Here is a 13785-nt window from a genome sequence, read left to right as displayed (position 1 = left end):
CTTTAAACAAAACAACTACATATATTTGACATATTTTCTTCTACATTACTGTACATATACAAAAGTCCATCTTTGTTAAATGAATCCAAATAATGAAAGGATGTTGCACATCTGCAAATTATTCAAAATATATGCACACATCCAGACACAAAAAACATGCTACAATAAGTGGGTGACACTGTGGGTAGCGCTGCTGCCTCACAGTTAGGAGACCCGGGTTCGCTTCCCAGTCTTCCCTGCGTGGAGTTTGCACGTTCTTCCCGTGTCTGCGTGGGTTTCCTCCTACAGTCCAAAGACATGCAGGTTAGGTGGATTGTCGATCCTAAACTGTTCCTATTGCACGTGTGTGTGTGTCCTGCAGTGGGCTGGCGCCCTGCCTGGGGTTTGTTTCCTGCCTTCTGACCTATGTTGGCTGGGATTGGCTCCAGCAGACCCCCGTGACCCTGTGTTCGGATTCAGTGGTTTGGAAAATGGATGAATGGAATTTATAATAAACAACATAGCTCAGGAATGTTGTTGATTACACCACCAAGTTGCTGGTCACACCTTAGGTTTAAAGAAGGAATTGTACTTTTATTTCTGGTAAATTATTATTTGTGTAAATCTCACCATTAAAGAAAACTGTAAATTAATACATTATGAATTTGTAGTCCATGACATTGGAGGGAATATGTGCAGTGCCAATGACTCAGCTATAAACATATACAGTATCATTTAGCTTGTTCTTTAAAATCATTTTGCATGCATTTGGTAACAGTCTATGGGTTTGCCACATGCACCTTCATAAGCAAACAGTTTAACAGCCTTAATTACAACACTGCCACATACTATGTTAAGTTCATGCTTATGACTATAAAACTATTCTTTCCTGATTCTTATTACGTACCTGTTCATCTAGTAATTCTAAAAGTGATTTCAATTCATGTGCCGTCTTGCCACCATTTGCTCATTTTGATCAGAGCTGTTGAATGCTGGTCCAAGGATGTCAGGAATGTTTCTTTCAATTGCACCAGGGTAATGCGATAAAATTACCCTGCATATACCTGTAACAAAATTCAGGAATTAATCATGCACTTATTTTCAAGATACTTGCATCGCTACTCAACAATTGAATTATAAGATTAGATAAATCTCACCTGCTGCTCTGTGAAAAGGCCTGGCCATCTCTGTTGAACTACAGAGACCAGTACTTCATCCATGACAATCTCCTTTCTTCTCAAGGAAAAAGTGAAGCCCATTTTAGTGTTGATTAGGTCCAGGTTCGTATTTTTCTTGCTCACTTTATCCTCAGGCTGCTGCCTCTATGTTTCAAGATCTTCATCTTTTTTGACCATCAGGTTGATTTGGCAAGAAATTTACCTAAGATTGACGAGGTTTCTTAAGGCAACCTCTGGGAGAACCAAATCCTCTTTTGCAAACATTTACCTGCACTTCTGTAATAATTCTATCACAAATGTCTAAGATGTTATCTAAAAAAGAACACTGGAAAACTACACACCACGTTTACACATGAGCAGTCACGTGGCGCGACGTATATTTATTAACATATGGTTGTGAGTGTATATATTTTTTTTCCTTGAAGGAGAGAATTGTTGTTGAAGTCTGCTCAGTGTGTTCATTTTAGATCCGCCCCCCTTCGCTCGCTTTCTTCCTCTAAGATGCACACCCCAATTTTCCCCTATAAAAGAAACAGCATAAATTGAATGTACACAAGAAAGAAAGGAGAACTCCAACAAGTAATCGTGCGTCTGCCTTTACAAGCTGTTATGCATATGCACCCCAGTGCCCGTAATAATTTACTAGAACATTCAGTTTTCAAAAAAGCCATCATCGTGCGTGCCATCCTTTAAATTATTTTGACTGCATGCGATTTTACGAAAAAAGGTACAGAATATGAATGTCATTTTATTAATTCACCGTGTAAAAAACTAAATTATCTGACCGTTGCCGTACACTCTTACTGCCCAATCCACTTGAATAAAATATAATCATCTGCGTCCTGTCTCTGCTCTAAACTTTGGTATGGTGCCTCAAAAGCTGGAGTCGGTCACCGCAGCTACAACGGGAATTCAGACTGTTAACTTTAAGTGAATAAAGTGTCCTGATGTCGGGTTTTGAGGTATAAAAATACAAGAGTTGTTATAGTGGAAAAAAGGAAAGAGGGAACTATCGCAATGGCGTGGCTTTTCTTAAAAACTTAAAATCCACCACAGTAAGTACAACTGAGCTTTCATTTTATAATTATTCATTTTCAGATTGTGTTATAGTCACTAAAATCTTCCGTAATTAATAGACCCGCCGTCATTTTACGTTGCAAATAACACAAGCTAACATTAAACACGTAAAAACCTATTTACGTTCGGCAGCAGGTTATCATCGATGGTCGTCAAAGTTAGTAAGGTTACTCGTGTGGCACCTGTTAATAAATCGTACCCCGATTTTTTATGGTTTTCAAGAAAAGAAAGTCCTACTCGTGTAAATGCATGTACTTAATCTTAAGTCGGGGCTATCAAACTTTAGTAATGTGGAGTCGTGGAGTCATATCGTGTCCAAATCTCATAAATCGAGAATATTTTCACAGAACATGCGCATTGCGTAAAAGAAAAATTCACACAAACAGATTAATTCTCACAATGATGATTCTTATATACATTTGAACCCAAAAGAAAAATAGAACTCACATCTGCTCCACACAATGAAGAAACGATTGTAAAGGTAAACATTTAACACAGAAATGCTGGAATAACAAACATTTTTACACGGGGTCGACTATCACTTAGTTACATTTTTTACAGTGTACCATTTACAAAACTGTGTGGTATTCTCACAAAGTTCGCCCATCCATCTGTTCATTTTTCAAACCCGGTAATTCTGAGCAGGGTCGTGGAGAAGCTGGAGACAATCAGCAAGAAACACACGGGGCCTCCTGTATAAAACTTCCTTACACTCAGAAATGTCGGGTTTTATAAAACACAAAGTTTCATCCATCCATAAGTCCTCATCTTTGGTGTTATTTTAGCGATTTAGGTGTCAGGGCATTCAAATGAACAGAACATCTCGTTTCATTTCGTATGTCAATGATGCGTCAGTCAACTTCTTATGTCCATCCATCCATCCATTTTCTCAACATGAATCGCGTGATTTCTGCGTGATCGTCTGTGTAACACAGGCTGCAATTCAGCACAAAATCACAAGAGGATGGACCTAGGCCGTCTAAATCGGCTTATAATTAAGCCATCGCCGCAAAAAAGGACACAGATACCATTAACTGTATTTAAAATGCAAAAAACTAAACAAAACTTTTTTTTTAATTTGGTTGTCCAAATATATAATTTGTGGCAAAATAAGCACTTTATTGTAATCAATCAATCAATCAATCAATCAATCAATCAGTCAATCAACATTTATTTATATAGCACATATTCATACAAAAAAAATGTAGCTCAAAGTGCTTTACAAAATGAACAGAGAAATAGAAGACACAATAAAAAATAAACATAAGTCAACATTAATTAACATAGAATAAGAGTAAGGTCCGATGGCCAGGGTGGACAGAAAAAACAAAAAAAAAACTCCAAAGGCTGGAGAAAAAAATAAATATGTTAATAATTGTAATTAATAATAATAATAATAATAATAATAATAATAATAATATTTAATATTTATTAAATTATGTAAATAATTTAAGATGTTAGAAAATATCGGGGGGACTTTGTGAACTGAAGCGTTGTCTGTTATTTATTTGCTTCATCAAAGTGACTGTTACATTTTTCTCTTTTAAATATTTTGTGACAGCTAGGGGTGTGTGACATGTAATGCAGATTTGCTCAAACAGCCAAGCCGCTGTCTATACAGGCAGACATAATTCTCAGCTATGCAAACTACCGTTCAAAATCGCTTGTACTGACAACTCTCTAAAAGGTCTAAAACGTCGAGAGTTTTCGACGATTCAAATGCTTTCCTTATACTTTGTATACGAGTAAAAAGGACAGCCCAGGACATCACTTTAGTACAAGAGCACGGATAAATCAAAGCATTAAAATCGTCCAAAAATCTCGACGTTTTAGGCCTCCCTGAAAATATAATTTTTGGAATTAAGTCTATGTGTGCGTGTGTGTATGTAAACACGATAACTTGAGTATGCTTTCGCTAAGGTCAACCAAATTTTGCATACAAGTATTTGGTGCAAAAAGTAGATTTCTATAATTTTTTAGCTATTTTCGCTAACAGGAAGTGGTACTTTTTTATTCATGCAGATGCAGAGTCCGATTTATTCAACTTTACTTCTATAATAATTGTTCAGTATATTGCTAATTTGATATCATTCGTTGTTGATTGTTTTTAATGTTCGTAGTATAAAATTTAATTGTCCTGCGGTTTACTCCTCAAATATCCATCCTCAAATCTAGGGAAGACAACTGCCGATTTTTTTTATTTGCGTCATGTTTACTGGTGCACCATCAATTACTTCTACAACCTTTTCGTACTCTACTAAATGCATCTAAAGCGATTTTGTATGGGAATTTTTATATGTATGTTTTAAGAGTCAAGGTGCTTTAACTAATTGTAAGTTTTGATTTGTAGATACAATGGGGCTTATCACGTTTTTCTTTACTCTTTTCACGATATTGTTAGATTGCGTTTGATTGGGTTTTATTGCACATTACAAAGTTGATTTGTATTCAAATCTAATGGAAGTCTTGACAAGTCGTATTGTGTTTATTTTTTTGTGGTTTGTAATACATTTTATTTATAAAAGCATGAGCATGTGTTATTTAAAACGCTGAACTTGTACTACAGAACCGATATAGTGAAAATAAATTTGTGAATATATGCCACAATTATATTATTGCAATCGTCTCTCCTGAAAACGACAGCTTGAAGCGTTCTGTGTCAGACCTGCAGCTGTCACGGCACACCACTGAAACGAGCATATCGGATATCAACAACTTAACTGGAGCACAGTTACATATTGATCTTGAGAAATGCATGTATTTTAGCATTGCTCTGCATGCGTCCTCCTGTGTTCAAGCCACAGTTGGCAGTATTTGTACGTTTTGTATCAGAAGACTGCATAATTAAGAAAGAGTTGTATGACATTATGCCATTAAAAGATTGTGTCGTCAGCCTGAAAGAGACGCTCATTACTGTAGTCAAGAAGGCAAATTTGCAGTTTTCAAAACTAGTAGCAATAGATACAGACAGTGCACTAGCTATGCTGGGATCTGCAAATGGACTGATATAATTTATCATTTTTCAAGTCTAATTTAAAACTTTTCCCTTTTTCCGCTTTAAACATTCAAGTCTCTTAAACTGGATGTAGCCATTCTGTTGCCATATTTGGCTTTGACATCATCAAATTGATGAAAAACACCTAAAACCTTTGAAGGGAGTGAATGGTGTGTGTGTTATTTATTTATTTACTTATTATTTATTTATTTGTTCGTTCGTTTGTTTTTGTTCCCTTTCGCAGACCACAGAAATCCCTGGGAAATGTATGTGATATGACATTGCCTTTAGGTGTTGTTCTTACTACTTATCCAAAAAAGAAAAACTACTGACACCACCTTACTTATGTCTGACATAACCTTCATTAGCCAGTTACAGTGCGTTCGTGTTAAATTATGCAGGATGACGTTGTTTGCTGTAATCTCTTTATGCACTCTTGAGTATATCTGTAATGAAATGAAACTAATCACACCTGCCCCAGAGGCAACTAGGACTTTTCGTCATGGTTTCAGAAAGTTTTCAAGTAACATACAGTATAATTAAGTCTGGGTGTCTGAGACAAACTCTGCATTGAAATTGCACCTGTTAGGATTTTAGTTTATGGAAACTCCCTCCTTAAGTGTCTGATTTCAGGATAAACCTACTACAGTATTAAAAATAAAATTTTAAATTGGGCGACACGGTGGCACTGCTGCCTCACATAAGGAGACCTGGGTCCACCCTGCATGGAGTTTGCATGTTCTCCCCGTGTCTGCATGGGTTTCCTCTGGGTGCTCCGGTTTCCACCCACAGTCCAAAGACATGCAGATTAGGTGCATTGGGGATTCTAAATGGTCCCTAGTGTGTGCTTGGTATGTGGGTGTGTGTGTGTGTGCCCTGCGTTGGCTGGGACTGACCTGCCTTACTCCCTGTGTTGGCTGGGATTTGCTCCAGCAGACCCCCGTGACCCTGTGTTAGGATATAACGAGTTGGAAAATGACTGACTAACAAATGTAAATCAGATCCACACTTTTTTTTTACTGTCTCCACACTTAAAAGTTTATCCGAAGAGCTTTGCCACATCTGCTCAAAATGTACCTTTCTAAAATTGTATTTAACTATTTTGGTTTTTCAATATGCACTAAGTCAAAACACTGTGAAATGTTTTAAATTATAGTCACTAGATCCTAATGTTTTATTCACATTTATCCTCTGAATCCTATCCTAATTTTTACAAAATACTATATTGGCTTAAGGAGGGGGCTTAAGAGGCTTAAGCCACTGATTAATTGTGCTCAGCCCCTGATCTTCATATTTATTATCCTCATCGTCATATTTATTATCTGTTGCACCAAGACCCTGATCTTTCTGTACCTTATGCATGATGTAGCCCCTGGTCATTGTTATCTCATTATATGATTGTGCTCAAAACTCCAAGGGTGCCCCACACCCTAATCTGATTGACCTGATCTGATTGATGTATGTGCTTGATCACACACGAAACCCCTAAAAGGACAGCTCACTGTTAATTGAATTTATTGTCTGCCTTAGGGGACCCATGACACAGTATTAATCTAACAGTGGCTCACCTTTTAATTGTAGAAGACTTGCGTTCAAATCCTGATTTACATAAATGGCTCCTCTCTCAGATTTTCAGTTTTGCTTGGTTTATTGATTAATGTGTACCTATCTGTTATATTCATGTCCATTTTATTGAGTAAAGTTTCTGTTATTCTTCTTATAGTTATGAATTTGTATATAAATCCAATTCACTTACTGTATTTTAATTTCTAATACTTGTAGAATTAAAACAAGTATATTTTTCATATATTATTTTCTTTACTTTGGCCCGTTAAATGTGTAATGGAACTTTCCAAATTATAATCTATATTTTTACTACTGCCTTTCTTTTTTGTGAACTTCTAAACCTGGACTGTCCTAAACTCCCTACCTCATATTGCCTAGTTTAGACAATTCTCAACTAACATACACATCCACCTCCCCAATACATTGAATTTTCTTCAATCATTAATTATCTGCATTGATGCTTTGTTGCTAGATAACAAAACCAAAACCATGTTATCATTCCAAAACAGTTCAGTCAATGGTAATAAATTTGGCATATTGTTTTGGTTTGGCAGTTAAGTCTACATTCCAAGTTAGTGTTTAATCACACATCACTTAAAACAGCTATGACTGCTTTCTTTATTTTTTTATTTACATTATTGTTCCATCAATTTAAAATAAAGGCTTCATGGAGTTCCAAGAATGTCACTGGGGAGTCAGAATTGGAGGGTCCACACCACAAAACCCACACATTATTGCAAAACAGCTGAGCTCATGAACAGTCATGAACAGTTCATGAAATGTTGCATGTATGTTACACTTCACTCTAAATAACATATAGAGTTCATGGAGTTTGAAAGGTTTTTATTGCGGATAACAGTTCAATAGCGTTAACAACACAAAGAATAGTAGTTTTTCTTAGCTTAGCTTACTTGCCCTATCAATGATTCAGTTATTGAACAAGCCATCCATTAAAGAAACCACAGTAAACGAAGGAAGTACAAACAAGTAGCATACATTAGTTCCAACCCAGAAAAAAAGTTACAATTATGGAATCCTATCATATACAAAAAGAACACAAAGATGCTGTTAAATAAAAGTGAAAGCCAGAGGAAAAGAGCTGGTGAATGATATGTTGGAATAAATGCGTCTAGATTAACAGCCAAACACTAGTTAAGTAGAGGGGGCATGGCGTTTTTTCCCTATAAATACACGCCACCCACGCTAGAAAGATGCAAACTTCTGCAACTGTGAAAAGACGAGCTTCGCCCTCGTCAGCCTGGAGAGAAGTGCAAGAACTTTGGTAAGTTTTGTCCCTTTTTAAATATAGACTTTCCAAAGCTGATTAGGTTGGTTTTGTTTAGCATTGTAACAATTAATGCATTCTGCATTAATTGTATTATTATGGTGTCATTTAACTTGGTAACCGGCTAGGTAGGTATTTTTCCTGTCACTAGTTATTTAAATTAGTTTACCACAGGTTGGGCGGTTGTTATATTCTGTGACAATCTATTTTAGCAGTTTCAAAAATCACTAACTTTTGCATGATCTCCACATATTTGTTTCAGCAAATTTTAAAAATAGTTTAATGAGTATTGACAGATTATTCAAAAAGTAAACTTCAGGAAGGTGACCACAATATAATTCTATGTACATATCTAGATAACAACATTTATCTTCTTAAACTGCTTCTCTATAAATGTTCAAATTTTAAATGGGAATTTTGAGTTCCAATTTGACACTGCAACAATATATTATTACTTCTGGCTCCCAACGCCTTTTGTAAATCTTGGTCTATGTTGGTGTCATTCTTTTCCTTTAAATAATCCAAAAGGTCCCTAATTTACTGGGGATTCTACATACAGTAACTAACTTTCAAAAGGAGTAACTTAAGTCAAGAGGGTGTTAAGTGAGAGAATGCGTGAATTAATCTTGTGCTCCAAATGCAAGGCAATAAGGACAGTGTGGTCAGATGTAGTGTTGTAGTTCACTGGGTCTGATGCCTGGCTGTTTTTTTTTTATTCCGTATTGGATTGCTTTGGATGCATGGCATTTTCTCCAGGTACATTTACTGCTATATTACAAAGACTAGTGAGTTGGGTTGATCAACTTTTTATATTGATCCAGTATCAGATTGTGGCTGTATGAGGGTTTTTTTTTTTTGCCAGCTGCACAGTTTTGTTTCATTCAAGGTTGTCTTCCCTTGTGTGTAACGTAATCAGCACGGGATCCAATTCCACAAAACTCTGTACTGGATGACCAGATGCAATCCAAATTCTCAGACCCAAAACCATATTTAAAAATTTGTGCTCATACTTAAAGAATTTTGAATATTTTGATCTCTTAAATTTAGTCTGTCACACAACTTTATTCTCCAATACAACTGAAGTCTTACTATTTTTGACACTATGACTGATCTGAGATGTGTACAGGAAAGCACAAATCTGACCTGTACTTGCATATCTGCCCAAGGCTATTCATATTCATGTAGAAAATGAGGAGAGGCTTAACTTTGGTTAATTATCAGTCTTGCCTTCTGCAGTGCATTGGTTAAGGCCAGTTTATTTTGCTTAACGTTCTCTGTTATAGGCATCTTATGGTCTCCAGCCTCTATGCTGACATCAAGGTAACTGAAGCACACTTGTCTTAGAAACAAAATAATACAATTGATAATTACAAGAATTATGGAAATATAACTGCATATATATTGACATAAGACAGGGCTGATAGCATAGAAACTGTACATTTACTGATTACAGTTCTAATTTACCTTGGCACGGAAATGGTATCTTTAAAGGTATCTGTGTGGAGTTGTGGCTGCTCCAGGTTCAGGTGGAGGGCTCTTGTGTTGAAGTACACTCTTTTTCTTTGCTGTGTGATCCTTTGTCTGTTGTGTGCAATGCTTTCCTCAGTTTGGCCCTTGCCGTGTCATCTGCAGCTTCATAGAGAAAAACATTCCTCTTTCTGGCACAACATTTTAGATGCTGAAGTTCCCTTTTTGAAATATTACTTGCTCCTTTCTTCTTGCCATAAAGAGTAGATTGTCAGCCTTCAACTCCCCAGAGAGAGAGTGGCTCTTTCATTTTCTGATTTCATTGATTATCAGTCCACTAGGTTTTGACTGAGGGTGCAATCTCTCATGGTTAAAGTCACTTTCTATTACAAAATTGAGCCTGCGCGTAGGAGAGTTATTTTGTCCATCACAGTTGTTATTCTTTGAACTATAGGTCTCTTGTTCTGGCTTTAGTCCATTTTGTGCCTTCTGGCTAAAGATGTTTGCAGGGGGGCCTGCAACTCTGATTTTTTTTACGTTTCTTATAGGCCAGTGCTGGTTCAAACAATCCAGTCCCCTACTTTGGAATGCAAAGTGGGCGAAGGCATGGCTGGATTTCAGCATGCCTATTAAATCTACTGTCTTAACAGATTTGGTGTGCCAATAAAGCCTGGCAGAATGGGCAATGGCTACTTTGTCCTACATTAATTTTATGGCTGTACATAAAAGGAAAGTACTCCAGTCCTTGTTTGAAATTTTACCCCAAACTTTATTTTTTAAATTTTATTCTTCACTTGATCCTTTGTTTATCTTAAGCTGGTATTGTGAGTGTTGAGCTCTTGTACAGGTGAAAACCTCCTGCTTCTAAGTAGTACGTGCTTTATCTGATTCATTTTAGTTCTTAAATACAATTAAACTTTTTTCTGTTCTTTTTACAGCACCTGAGGTATTGTGATCCTGTGGAAATAAAACCATCAATCTGCCGAAGAGGCTATTTAAATTCACCTGAGGTAGGTTGAAATTCAATAAAGGAAAATTAATGTATCTCGTTTGACTAGGTTATTAAGATGTAAGATTTTTTGAAAATAACCAGCACTCAGTAGGCCAACTGATTGCCAATCCAAGGTCTCAAATGTTCCTGGCGGGCTATTATTTTCACCGTCTGACAGGGCTATTTTTGTTTTTATTAATTAACAAAACATTAACATTAACAAAATTATGTTAATGACATACCTTAATTCTATGGCAAGCTAATGTTCTTATTCTACAACAAAGTGTTAACCTTCTTTGTTCAGAGACCAACATCAAAATTATTTGTGGTCCAGATCAGTTCAGTATTTCTCATTTTCACTTATTGATTAACCAAATAAGCATTCTGAGTTGTAAAATGCAAGATTTTTACAATTCGGGCAAAAGGAGCATGTTCTGTTAGCATCAGTGATTGGTTACTAATGAATATAGCTGGAATCAAAACCTGCCGTCACTGTGCCCTCAAGGATTACAGTTTGAAACAACTGGTTTGGAGCATTTTAAATTTTAATTTGTGAAGGCTAACATTTCATACTGTAAAAGGCTTTGAGAACGATATGAGTCTTTTAGGTGTTGTTAACATGGTTTACCACTGAGACTTTTGGCTTTAATCAAAAGGGTCTAGAGGAGTCCTTTCCCACACTGAGGGGTCAGACTGATGCCACTAAGATTTTTCTTAACTGACACAACATTTATGCTTGCTGAACTATTAGTTTTAGCAGTACAAATTTTATACTATAAAATTTCATATTTTGTGAATTTACTGATTAAATTTAATCTATTGTTAGCTTTAATGAAGACCTGGAATTTTTCTAATGTTTTCAATGTCTATTGGTATGTCTGAGAAGAACATGGTGTAGAACAGCTGTTTTGAATTGGAAAGATCAAAAGATTCAGAATTTAATTCCATCTGTCCATCCATTTTCCAACCCGCTATATCCTAACTACAGGGTCATGGGGCTCTGATGGAGCTGTTCCCAGCCAACACAGGGTGCAAGGCAGGAAACAAAGCCCGGGCAGGGTTAGCAAAAGAATGCGCAGCATGCAACCCAGTGGCAAACTTTTAAATAAAGTGTTTAGTTTTCATCCAATTATTTTCTATACCTATTTTGAAACTATGGCACAGTGGCCAGTGATTTTACCTTGAACCTTCTGCGGCTTGGGTTGGGGATGGATGTTATTTGCAAGAAACCACAAGAAGGACAAACACATTTTATTAATTCAGAAATATTACTGTCACATTTCCAGTATTCTGTTTTTAGAACAGGTTATCCTATACACCTAAGCACACTCATTGATACCAATCAATCCACAAATAGGTGGGCAGAAAATGAAAATGTCAATCATACCCTGGCACTAGGAGGAAGGGATGCTAGTTCTGCACTACCACTTTGCCTATATATTAACATCACATCTGTACTAAGCTTTAACCTGCTTAAAACTAAATGTATACCTATTTTTTCTTTTTCCAACTCTTGCCACTTGATTGCACGCTCTGTGTGTATTTAATCTCCCCCTTAATAGCAGTGACTAGAGGACTAAAACATGCAAAGTGCATGATGTTACTGGTGGCAGTATGCAATACTCTTGCAACATAATGCTTTTTAATTTTTAAGTAGAAGTGCATCCATATAGCCCCATATCTACAGCAGATCAAACTGCAATGTTTAGTGGACACTTTGTGATTAAATCAGGCTGGGTTACTTAGACCCTTGAGTTAATCTATGTGTTAATGTTACTTGGCATAATCTGAGTGCACTAGTCTTACTCACTAGCAAACTTGGCACAATCCTCTATGTACAACACATTACTTTACTATTTAACAGTTACCCTCTATGTTCATAAGTACTGGATAACTTAGTCACCTGTAATTATATCTCAGGAATCACTGTAGCTAGAAATGGTCACATTAAGTTTTAACTCGGTGCTTTTTCCTTTAAATCTTACAGTTTATTTGCGCAGTGGATGACAATGTGCCAGATTTGCTGGTGGATTAGACTGCGTTATTCAAGTTTGCTCAAGCAAAGTTAATTTCATTTTAACAAAGGCGTCTCTCCTTTTAAAACACTGACAAAGATGTCCATTGTAATTCAACTGTTTAGAATGCATGTGAAATTTTTCAGTCCACCACTGTAGATATGTGACTGTGCCTTGTTTGCCAGAAAATTGAATCAGAGTACTTACATTTGGGCTAGGACAGACTTCAAAACATGTTGTATTAAAGGCTCTTGTAAATTCACTCAGTGTGCTAATAAGCAAATACAAGTAGGTATCAAAATGTTGGCATAGTGGTTAGAGCTGCTGCTTGACAAATCATGAGTTTGAAAGTATACATTTATTAACTTGCCAATATTTTTTTTGTAGAGTACCTGTATGAACTCCAACTATAAACTAGTACAGTATGTTCTATAAACAGAAAATGTAGGGGAACACAGTATAGTATAAGGTACACATCCACTTCTCAGAAGGAAAAAATAAATTATGCAAAGTCCCCTCAAGTGTTTGGATACTTAAAGGTAAATCTGTGAAGGATCCAACATAAAGAATAAAAATTTTGCTAATATTAAGATGCAAAATATTAGAGTTCCAAGTTCAGATTTTCACAAAAAAATCTTAAAGCATTGAAACATCTATAAGATCTTTGTTTATAAATAAGAAGAGATTCATGCCAACTGCATACTGCAAATATGAAATTTAGAGCCCTTAATTATGCATAACATAAGCAAAGCATGTATATTACAAACAAAATATAACTTAAAAGGAAGGTTGGTGTGTGGCCAGGAAAAAGGGATGTGATAGCAGGACTGAAATTGACTTTATAATAAAGTGACCAGCCACAGGACAACATCTAAGAACAATATTGCATATGAACAACAATTTGTTTCTAGCTCCAAATCGCACAAGAAATGCCTCAATGTACTGTAACAGGCCACATTTTTTTTTTTTTTTTGAAATTTTATTAATTTTATTGCAGTCATTCCATTCAAATCAATCAATTTTTACAAAAGTAGAATTGAGAACAAGTCGACTCCCACTCCTGAGAGAGAGAGCAAGACCAACGGAGTAAAATTTAAGTCTTGTAAACATACCTAAATTGATGAGTTTGATAAGCCAATAGAGATGAATGGAGAAGAAAAAGAAATTACTGCTTCCTCTGTGCTTTAAGAGCTCATTTTAAAATGTTGCTGATTAGATCCTGCCATGTTTTG

At 36.1% G+C, this 13785-nt stretch overlaps 1 long non-coding RNA gene across 1 annotated transcript in view; it reads left to right on the top strand.

Annotated features, from left to right (window-relative positions):
- The first annotated feature begins 7982 nt into the window (after positions 1-7982).
- LOC120534943 overlaps positions 7983-13785 on the top strand; it is a 35009-nt gene continuing 29206 nt past the window's right edge. Inside the window, exons 1-2 of the long non-coding RNA XR_005634815.1 lie at positions 7983-8077; positions 10486-10557. This is a non-coding gene — a long non-coding RNA (uncharacterized LOC120534943). The remainder of the gene's footprint in view (positions 8078-10485; positions 10558-13785) is intronic.

This window comes from Polypterus senegalus, chromosome 9 (genome assembly GCF_016835505.1).
Source record: "Polypterus senegalus isolate Bchr_013 chromosome 9, ASM1683550v1, whole genome shotgun sequence".
Lineage (NCBI taxonomy): Eukaryota > Metazoa > Chordata > Cladistia > Polypteriformes > Polypteridae > Polypterus > Polypterus senegalus.
The sequence above is the reverse complement of the archived record's forward strand: the minus strand, read 5'-3'. Positions and strand labels throughout refer to the sequence as shown.